Source organism: Colobus angolensis, unplaced genomic scaffold (genome assembly GCF_000951035.1).
Source record: "Colobus angolensis palliatus isolate OR3802 unplaced genomic scaffold, Cang.pa_1.0 Scaffold12, whole genome shotgun sequence".
NCBI lineage: Eukaryota > Metazoa > Chordata > Mammalia > Primates > Cercopithecidae > Colobus > Colobus angolensis.
Genome location: NW_012113141.1, coordinates 643,381 through 654,196, shown reverse-complemented (window position 1 = coordinate 654,196; position 10,816 = coordinate 643,381). Strand labels below are relative to the sequence as shown.

Sequence of the window (10,816 nt, the reverse complement as noted above, 5' to 3'; positions counted from 1 at the left end):
ACTTTTTTCTAATTTTGTGAAAAACAGCAATGGTAGTTTAATGGAAATAGCATTTAATCTATAAATTACTTTGGGCAATATGGCCATTTTCACAACAGTGATTCTCCCTATCCATGACCATGGAATGTTTTTCCATTTGTTTGTGTCCTTATTTCCTTGAGCAGTGGTTTGTAGTTCTCCTTGAAGAGGTCCTTTACATCCCTTTTTATCGGTATTCCTAAGTATTTTATTTGCAGCAGTTGTGAAAGGGGGTTCATTCATGATTTGGCTGTCTGTCTATTGTTGGTGTATAGGAATGCTTGTGATTTTTGCACATTGATTTTGTATCCTGAGAGTTTGCTGAAGTTGCTTATCAGCTTAAGGAGCTTTTGGACTGAGACAATGGGATTTTCTAAATATAGGATCATGTTGTCTGCAGAGACAGTTTGACTTCCTCTCTTCCTATCTGAATACCCTTTATTTCCTTCTCTTGCCTGATTGCCCTGGCCAGAACTTCCATTCTATGTTGAATAGGAGTGGTGAGAAAGAGAGAGGGCATCCTTGTCTTGTGCCAGATTCCAAGGGGAATGCTTCCAGCGTTTACCCATTTAGTATGATATTGGCTGTGGGTTTGTCAGAAATGGCTCTTAATATTTTGAGATATGTTCCATCAATACCTAGTTTATTGAGAGTTGTTAACATGAAGGGATGTTGAATTTTATCAAAGGCCTTTTCTGCGTCTGTTGAGATAATTGCGTGGCTTTTGTCTTTAGTTCTGCTTATGTGATGAATTACATTTATTGATTTGTGTATGTTGAACCATGCTTGCATCCCAGGGATAAAGCTGACTTGATCATGGTGGATAACCTTTTTGATGCTGCTGGATTTGGTTTGCCAGTATTTTACTGAGGACTTTTGTGTCAATGTTCATCAGGGATATTGGCCTGAAGTTTTCTTTTTTTGTTATATCTGTGCCAGGTTTTGGTATCAGGATGGTGCTGGCCTCATAAAATGAGTGAAAGAAAAGTCCCTCCTTTTCAGTTGTTTGAATTAATTTCAGAAGGAATGGTACCTAGTTCTCTTTGTACCTCTGGTAGAATTTGGCTGTAAATCTGTCTGGTCCTGGGTTTTTTTTTTTTTTTTTTTTTGGTTGGTAGCTATTTATTACTGCCTCAGTTTCAGAACTTGTTATTGGTCTATTCAGGGATTCAAATTCTTCTTAGTTTAGTCTTGAGATGGTGTATGTGTCCAGGAATTTATCAATTTCTTCTAGATTTTCTAGTTTATTTGCATAGAGGTGTTTATAGTATTTTCTGATGGTTGGTTGTATTTCTTTGGGGTCATTGGTGATATCTCCTTTATCATTTTTTATTGTGTCTATTTGATTCTTCTCTCTTTTCCTCTTTATTAGTCTAGCTAGTGGTCTATTTTTTTACCATGATTATTTTTTATTATTTATCTTTACACCCTCAGTGTTGGCAGAGTTTGTGGTGCTTAACAAACATTTGTTCAGATCAGACAGATACGTGGAAAAAATTGTCATTTGCTTATTCAAGTCATGCTTTTCTGTGATATTCTGATCCTAGTTGAACATGCAGAAATAAATGTCTAAAACAGCACCTTGATTCTGGCCTACAATAGAACGAAGTTCACTGTGATCTCAGATAAGCTTGGCTAAAATAGGACTTGAGTGGAGATAGTCACACTTCAGCGAAGAAAGAGAATCCCCTGTGTAATCTCACCAGGAGGTTCAACCTCAGTATTCTGCATCGAAGGGATAGTCCTCCAAATGAGAGGCCTTCCAGTTTCTGTTGAAGCTGAGTATGGTTGCCATCTCGTCATCATTCAATTTAAAGTCAAAGACCTGAATGTTCTTAACAATGCATGCTGGTGTCACAGACTTGGGGATCATAATTACATTCCTCTGGATATGCAAACAGATCAGAACCCAGGCTGCAGTTTTTTGTGCTTTGCAGCAATCTCCTTAATCTTGGGGTTCTCCAGCAGGAAAGGGTCCTCTGGCTTGGCCCAAGATCTGTCCGGAGAGCCTAAGGGGCTGTAGGCCATAATGGTGATGCCCTTGGAGTGGCAGTACTGGATCAGTTTCTCCTGTGTGAGGTATGGGTGACACTCAGCCTGTTAGTCACTGGTTTATATTTCAGTCCAGGTTTGTTCAAGAGCCTTTCTATCTGGAGGTGGTTGAAATTGGAGACCCCAAAGGCTTTCGCCAGCCCCTCGTCCATCAGCTCCTCCACGGCCTCCCAGGCATCCAAGAACGTTGCTTTTCCACCGATGATGTTACCTTTATCATCTTTTGGGAAAAAGTCATCCCCAGACTTGAATCCCTGTGGCTACTGAATAAGATAGACATCCAGATAGCTCAGCTTCAGGTCCTTGAGGGTCTTCTCATAGGCCTTCCTCACAAGGGGTCTCTGAAAGAAAGTGGACCACAACTTGTTGATGATGAAGAGGTCCTCCCGCTTCACAGCCTTCTCTTGGATGGCTTCCCCCACCTCATGTTCATTCTGTTAGACATAGGCACAGTCAGTGTGGCGATATCCTGCATCAATGGCCACCTTCACCACTTCTTTCACTTTGCTGAGAGGAGACTTCCAAGTGCCCAGGCCCACAGTGGGCATCTCGGCTTTGATACTGAGCTCCACGAAGGTGGCCATGGTTGGTGCAGAAATGATTCTGTGTGAGTAGGTAGAGGTTTCATGTCTTGCTGTGTTCAGAATTGGTTGCTTCCAGTAGGTTCTTGGTCTTGCTGACTTCAAGAATGAAACTGCGGACCTTGGCGGTGAGTGTTACAGCTCTTAAAGATGGTGTGTTCAGAGTTTGTTCCTTCAGATGTGTCCGGAGTTTCTTCCTTCAGGTGGGTTCGTGGTCTGACTGATTTCAAGAATGAAGCCGCGGACCTGTGAGGTGAGTGTTACAGTGTGGGGGGCTGAAAGAGAGCAGCAGCAAGATTTATTGTGAAGAGTCAAAGAACAAAGCTTCCACAGCGTGGAAGGGGACCCAAGCGGGTTGCTCGTGGTCTATGTATTTTATTAATTTTTTTCAAAAAACCAGCTCCTGGATTCATTGATTTTTTTTGAAGGGTTTTATCATGTCTCTATCTCGTTCAGTTCCACTCTGATCTTAGTTATTTCTTGTCTTTTGCTAGCTTTTGGATTTGTTTGCTCCTGCCTCTCTATATCTTTTAGTTGGGATGTTAGGGTGTCAAATTGAGATCTTTCTTGCTTTCTGATATGGGCATTTAGTGCTATAAAATTTTCTTTTAACACTCTTTTAGCTGCATCCCAGAGATTCTGGTACCTTGTCTCTTTTTTCTCATTAGTTTCAAAGAACTTGTTGATTTCTGCTTTAACTTCATTATTTACCCAGGAATCATTCAGGAGCAGGTTGTTCAATTTCCATGTAGTTTTGTGGTTTTGAGTCACTTTCTTAATCTTGAATTCTAAGTTTATTGCATTGTAGTCTGAGAGACTGTTACGATTTCAGTTCTTTTGCATTTGCTGAGGAGTGTTTTACTTCCAATTATGCAATCAGTTTTAGAGTATGTGCCATGTGGCACTGAGAAGAATGTATATTCTATTTTCTTTGGGTGGTGAGTTCTGTAGATATCTATCAGGTCCACTTGATCCAGAGCTGAGCTCAAGTTTTGAATATCCTTGTTAATATTCTGTTTCAGTGATCTGTGTAATATTGACAGTGGGGTGTTAACGTCTCCCACTATTATTGTGTGATAGTCTTAGTCTCTTTTTAGGTCTCTAGGAACTTGTTTTATGAATCTGGGTGTTTCTTTATTGGGTGTATATATATGTAGAATTGTTAGTTCTTCTCGTTGAATTAATCCCTTTACCATTATGTACTGCCCTTGTCATTTTTGATCTTTGTTGGCTTAAAGTCTGTTTTGTCAGAAGTAGGATTGCAACCCTTGCTTTTGTTTCACTTTCCATTTGCTTGTTAAATATTCCTCCTTCCCTTTATTTTGAGCCTATGTGTGTCTTTGCATGTGAGATAGGTCTCTTGAAGACAGCACACCAATTCGTCTTGACTCTATTCAATTTGCCAGCGTGTATGATTTAATTGGGGCATTTAGTCTGTCTACATTTAAGGTTAAATTTGTTATGTGTGAATTTGATCCTGTCATGATGCTAGCTGCTTATTTTGCAGACTACTTGATGCAATTTCTTCCAAGTGTCATTGGTTTTTGCACTTCAGTGTGTTTTTGCAGTGGTTGGTACTGATTTTTCCTTTCCATATTTAGTACTTTTTTTCAGGAACTCTTGCAAGGTAGGCCTGGCAGTGACAAATTCCCTTAGCATTTGCTTGTTTGAAAAATATTTTATTTCTCCTTTGCTTAGAAACTTAGCTTGGCTGGATATGAAATTCTGGGTTGGAAATTCTTTTCTTTAAGAATGTTGAATATTGGCCCACACTCTCTACTGGCTTGTAGGGTTTTTGCTGAGAGGTCTGCTGTTAGTCTGATGGGATTCCTTTTGTAGGTGACCTGGCCTCTTCTGGGTGCCCTTAACATTTTTTTCTTCATTTTGACCTTGGAGAATCTGATGGTTATGTTTCTTGGGGTGAACTTCTCATGGAGTATCTTCCTGGGGTTCTCTGTATTTCCTGAATTTGAATGTTGGCCTGTTTTGCTAGGTTGGAGAAGTTCTCCTGGATGATATCCTGAAGTGTGTTTTCCAACTTGGTTCCATTCTTTCTGACTCTTTCAGGTACTCCAATCAATCATAGGTTTGATCTTTTTATGTAGTTCCATAGTTCTCAGAGGTTTTGTTTGTTCCTTTTCATTCCTTTTTCCCTAAGCTTGTCTTCCTACTCTATTTCAGCAAGATAGTCTTCAAGCTCTGATATTCTTTCTTCCGCTTCATTGATTCAGCTATCGATACTTGTATCACAAAGTTCTCATGCTGTGTTTTTCAGCTCCATCAGGTCATATTGTTCCTATCTAAACTGGTTATTTTAGTTAACAGCTCCTGTAACCTTTTATCATGGTTCTTGGTTTCTTTGCATTAGGTTAGAACATGCTCCTTTGGTTCAATGAAGTTTGTTATTACCCACCTTCTGAAGCCTACTTTTGTCAATTCATCCATCTCAGCCTCTGCCCATTTCTGTGCCCTTGCTGGAGAGGTGTTGTGATCATTTGGAGGAGAAGAGGCACTCTGGCTTTTTAAGTTTTCAGCATTTTCTTGTTGATTCTTTCTCATTTTCATGAGTTGTCTAGTTTCGATCCTTGAGGCTGCTGACTTTTAGATGGGTTTTTGTGAACACTTTTTTGTTGATGCTGTTGTTGCTTTCTGTTTGTTTTTCTTTTAACAGGCCCCTCTTCTGTAGGGCTGCTGTGGTTTGCCAGAGTTTCATTTCAGGCCCTATTCACCTGGGTCCGTCTCACACCTGGAGATGTTAACTAAGGAGGCTGGAGAACAGCAAAGATGGGAGCCTGCTCCTTCCTCTGGGATCTCTGTCCTCAAGGGGCACTGACCTGATGCCAAGAGTAATGCTCTGTATAAGGTGTCTGGCAACCCCTGTTGGGGGGCATGGGATCCAGGACCCACTTAATAAAGCACACTGGCTGCCCCTTGGTGGAGGGGGTGTGCTGTGCTGGGGGGAAACCCCCTCATCTGGTCTGCTCAGATTCCTCAGAGCTATCAGGAGGAAAGATGAAGTTTGCTGGTCCATGGAGACCATGGCCACCCCACCCCCTAGGGGCTCAGGCCCAGGGAGATCACCATTCTGTCCCTAAGGCCCTGGGTAGAGTTGCTGAAGTTCCTGCAGGGAGGTCCTGCCTAGTGAGGAGGGATGTGTCAGGGTCTGGCCTAAAGAGGCAATCTGGCCATGATCTGCCACAGTTGGTGTGCTGCGCTGTGGGGAATACCTCTTGGGTCCAAGCCATACAAAGAAGTTTTCTTTTCTGTGTGTGTCCTTGTCTGGTCCTGGTATCAGGGCAATGTTGGCCTCATGGAATTAGTTTGGAAGTATGCCCTCCTTTCTAGCTTTTTTTTTTTTTTTAAAGTTTGAGTATAATTGGTAATTGTTTGGGAATACCTCTTGGGTCCAAGCCATACAAAGTAGTTTTCTTTTCTGTGTGTGTCCTTGTCTGGTCCTGGTATCAGGGTAATGTCAGCCTCATGGAATTAGTTTGGAAGTATGCCCTCCTTTCTAGCTTTTTTTTTTTTTTTTAAAGTTTGAGTATAATTGGTAATTGTTTGGGAATACCTCTTGGGTCCAAGCCATACAAAGTAGTTTTCTTTTCTGTGTGTGTCCTTGTCTGGTCCTGGTATCAGGGTAATGTCAGCTTCATGGAATTAGTTTGGAAGTATGCCCTCCTTTCCAGCTTTTTTTTTTTTTTTAAAGTTTGAGTATAATTGGTAATTGCTCTTTAAATGGTTGGTAGAATACAGCAGTGAGGCTGTCAGGTCCTGGGCTTTTCTTTGATGGGAAGCTTCTTACTACAGCTTTGATGTCATCACTCATTATTGCTTTACTGAGGTTTTTCTATTTCTTCATGATTGAATCTTTGTAGGTTGTATCTGTCCAGGAATTTATTCATTTCTTGTAGGCTTTCCAATTTGTTGGCATATAGTTGTTCATAATTGTCTCTAATTATTCTTTGTATTTCTGTGGTCTCAGGTGTTATGTCTCTTTTTTCATTTCTGATTTTATTTGGATCTCCCCACTTTAAAAAAATTTAACTTTTATTTTAAGTTCAGAGGTACATGTGCACATTTGTTACATAGGTAAACTTGTATCATGGGAGTTTGTTGTATAGATTATTTCATCACCCAGGTTATTAAGCCTAATACCCGCTATTTTTCCTGATCCTCTCCCTCCTCCCAAACTCCACCTCCTGGTAGGCCCTAGTGTATGTTGTTTTCCTCTATGTGTCCGTGCGTTCTCATCATTTAACTCGCACTTACAAGTGCGCACATGCAGTATTTGGTTTTCTGTTCCCGCGTTAGTTAACTCCATCCAAGTTCCTGTAAAAGACATAATCTCATTCCTTTTTTCTGGTGGCATAGTATTCCACGGTGTATATATCACATTTTCTTTTTTCTTTTCTTTCTTTCTTTTTTTTTTTTTGAAATGGAGTCCCACTCTGTCACCCAGACTGGAGTGCAGTGGTATGATCTTGGCTCACTGCAACTTCCAACTCCCGGGTTAAAGGGATTCTCTTGCCTCAGCCTCATGAGTAGCTGGGATTACAGGTGCCCACCACCATGCCTGGCTAATTTTTTTTTTTTGTATTTTCAGTAGAGATGGCAGTTTTGACATGTTGGCCAGGCTGGTCTCGAATTCCTGACCTCGTGATCCACCCACCTCACCCTCCCAAAGTGCTGGGATTACAGGTGTAAGTCACCACGCCTGGCGTTCACATTTTCTTTGTCTGTTCTACCACTGTTGGGCATTTAGTCTGATTCCATGTCTTTGTTCTTGTGAATAGTGCTGCGATGAACATATGCGTGCATGTGTCTTTATAATAGAATGATTTATTTCCTTTGGGTATATATTCAGTAACGGGATTGCTGGGTCAAATGGTATTTCTGTTTTTCAGTCTTTGAGGAATTGCCACACTGTCTTCCACAATGGTTGAACTGATTTACACTCCCAGCAAGAGTGTATAAGTGTTCCTTTTTCTCCGCAACCTTGCCAGCACCCATTATTTTTTGACTTTTTAATAATAGCCGTTCTGACTGGTATCTGGATGGTGTTCTGGATGGTATCTCATTGTGGTTTTGATTTGAATCTCTCTAATGATCAGTGATGCTGAGCCTTTTTCATATGATTGTGGGCCACAAGTATGTCTTCCTTTGAAGTGTTCATGTCCTTTGCTCACATTTTAATGGTTTTTTATTTTCTTGTAAATTTAAGTTCCTTATAGATGCTATCTATTAGACCTTTCTCAGTTGCATAGTTTGGAAAAATTTCCTCCCATTCTGTAGGTTATCTGTTCACTCTGTTGATAGTTTGATTTGCTATGCAGAAGCTCTTAGTTTAATTGGATCCCATTTTTCAAGTTTTGCTTTTGTTGCAATTGCTTTTGGTGTCTTCATCATGAAATCTTTGCCCATTCCTATGTCCAGAGTGGTATTGCCTAGGTTGTCTTCCAGGGTTTTTATAGTTTTGGGTTTTACATTTAGATCTTTAGTTCATCTTGGGTTAATCTTTGTAAATGGTCTAAGGAAGTGGTCCAGTTTCAATCTTGTGCCTATGGCTAGCGAGTTACCCCAGCACCATTTATTGAATAGGGAATCCTTTACCCATTGCTTGCTTTTGTCAGGGTCTTCATTGAATATCAGGTGGTTATAGGTGTGTGGCTTTATTTCTGCGTTCTCTATTCTGTTTCCATTGGGTCTGCATATCTGTTTTTGTTCCAGTACCGTGCTGTTTTGGTTACTGTAACCCTGTAGCATAGTTGGAAGTCAGGTAGTGTGATGCCTCCAGCTCTGTTGTTTTTGCTCAGGATTGTCTTGGCTATTCAGGCTCTTTTTGAGGCTCCATGACTTTTAAAATAGTTTTTTCTAGTTGTGTGAAGAACTAGAAAAATGGTAGTTTAATAGGAATAACATTGAATCTATGAATTGCTTTGGGCAGTATAGCTATTTGAATAACATTGTTTCTTCCTATCCATGAGCATGAAATGTTTTTCCGTTTGTTTGTGTCATCTCTGATTTCTCTGAGCAGCCTTTTGTAGTTCCCCTTGTAGAGATCTTTCACTTTCCTGTTTAGTTGTATTCCTATGTATTTCATTTTTTTGGTGTGGCAATGTTTAATGGAATTGCATTCCCAATTTGGCTCTCAGCTTGACTGTTATTGGTGTATAGGAATGTTAGTCATTTTTGCACATTGATTTTGTGTCCTGAGACTTTGCTGAAGTTATTTATCAGCTTAAAAAGCTTTTGGGCTGAGACTATGGGTTTCTTAGATAGAAGATCATGTCATCTGCAAACAGATAGTTTGACTTCCTCTCTTCTCATTTGGATGCTTCTTTCTCTTGCCTGATTGTCCTCTCCAGGACTTGCCCTACTATGTTGAAATAGGAGTGGTAAGAGAGGACTTCCTTGTCTTGTGCTGGTTTTCAAGGGGAATGCTTCCAGCTTTTGCCCATTCAGTATGATATTGGCTGTGGGTCTGTCATAGATACCTAGTTTATTGAGTTTTTAACATGAAGTGTTGAATTTTGTCAAAAGGCTTTTCTGCATCTAGTGAGATAATCATGTGGTTTTTGTCTTTAGTTCTATTTATGTGATGAATCACATTTATTGATTTCTGTATGTTGAACCAACCTTGAATCTCACGGATAAAGCCTCCTTGTTCATGGTGGATAAGTCTTTTGATGTGGTGCTCGATTCAGTTTGCTAGTATTTTGTTGAGTATTTTTGCATCAGCGTTCATCAAGGATATTGGCCTGAAGTTTCCTTTTTTTTGTTGTGTCTCTGCCAGATTTTAGTGTCAGGATGATGCTGGCCTCATAAAATGAGTTAGGGAGGAGTCCCTTCTCCCCAGTTTTTTGGAATAATTTTAGCAGGAATGGTATGTACATCTGGTAGAATTCAACTGAGAATCTGTCTGGTCCTGGGCTTTATTTTTTTGGTTGGTAGGCTGTTTATTACTGATTCAATTTCAGAGCTTGTTATTGGTCTGTTCAGGGATTCTATTTTTTTTTCTGGTTCAGTCTTGGGAGGGTGTGTGTGTCCAGGAATTTATCCATTTCTTCTAGATCTTCTAGTTTATGTGCATAGAGATGTTCTTAATATTCTCTGATGATTGTTTGTATTTCTGTGGGGTCAATGGTAAGATCCTCCTTGTTGTTTCTGGTTGTGTTTCTTTGAATCTTCTCCCTTTTCTTCATTAATCTAGCTAGCAGTCTGTTTTATTTTTTTTGTGAAAACCACCCCCTGGATTCATTGATCTTTTGAATGATTTTTCCCTTCTTAGTCTCCTTCAGTTCAGCTCCAATTTTGGTTATTTCTTGTCTTCTGGTAGCTTTGGGATTTGTTTGCTCTTAGTTCTCTAGTTCTCTCAGTTGTGATGTTAGCTTGTTAACTTGAGATCTTTCTAACTTTTTGATGTGGGCATTTAGTGCTATAAATTTCCCCTCTAACACTGCCTTCTCTGTGTCCCAGAGATTCTGGTATGTTATATCTTTGTTTTCATTCATTTCAAGGAACTTCTTGATTTCTGCCTTATTTTTATTATTTACCTGAAAGTCATTCAGGAGCAGGTTATTCAATTTACATGTAATTGTGTGGGTTTGAATGAATTTCTTAGTCTTGATTTCTAATTTGATTGTACTGTGGTCCGAGAGATTGTTACGATTTTAGTGCTTTTGCATTTGCTGAGGAACATTTTACTTCTGATTATGTGATTGATTTTAGAGTACGTTCCATGTGGCAATGAGAAGAATGTATATTCTGTTGCTTTTGGATGGAGACTTTTGTAGATATCTATCAGGCCTATTTGATCCAGTGCTGAGTTCAGGTCCTGAATATCATTGTTACTTTTCTGTCCCAATGATCTGTCTAATATTGTCAGTGGCATACTAAAGTCTCCCACTATCATTGTCTGGAAGTATAAGTTTCTTTGATGGTCTCTAGGAACCTGCTTTATTAATCTGAGGTCCTCCTGTGTTGGGTGCATATAATTCAGGATGGTTATATCTTGTTGAGTTGAACCCTTTACCATTACGTAATGCCCTTCTTTATCTTTTGTGATGTTTGTTGACTTACAGTCTGTTTTGTCAGAAACTAGGATTGCAACCCCTACTTTTTTCTGTTTTCCATTTGCTTGGTAGAATTTTCTTCCTCTGTTTATT

At 39.9% G+C, this 10,816-nt stretch overlaps 1 pseudogene; it reads right to left on the bottom strand.

Moving 5' to 3' along the window:
- Positions 1–1,411: 1,411 nt before the first annotated feature.
- Positions 1,412–2,654, bottom strand: LOC105501035 (annotated as a pseudogene).
- Between the last annotated feature and the right edge of the window lie 8,162 nt (positions 2,655–10,816).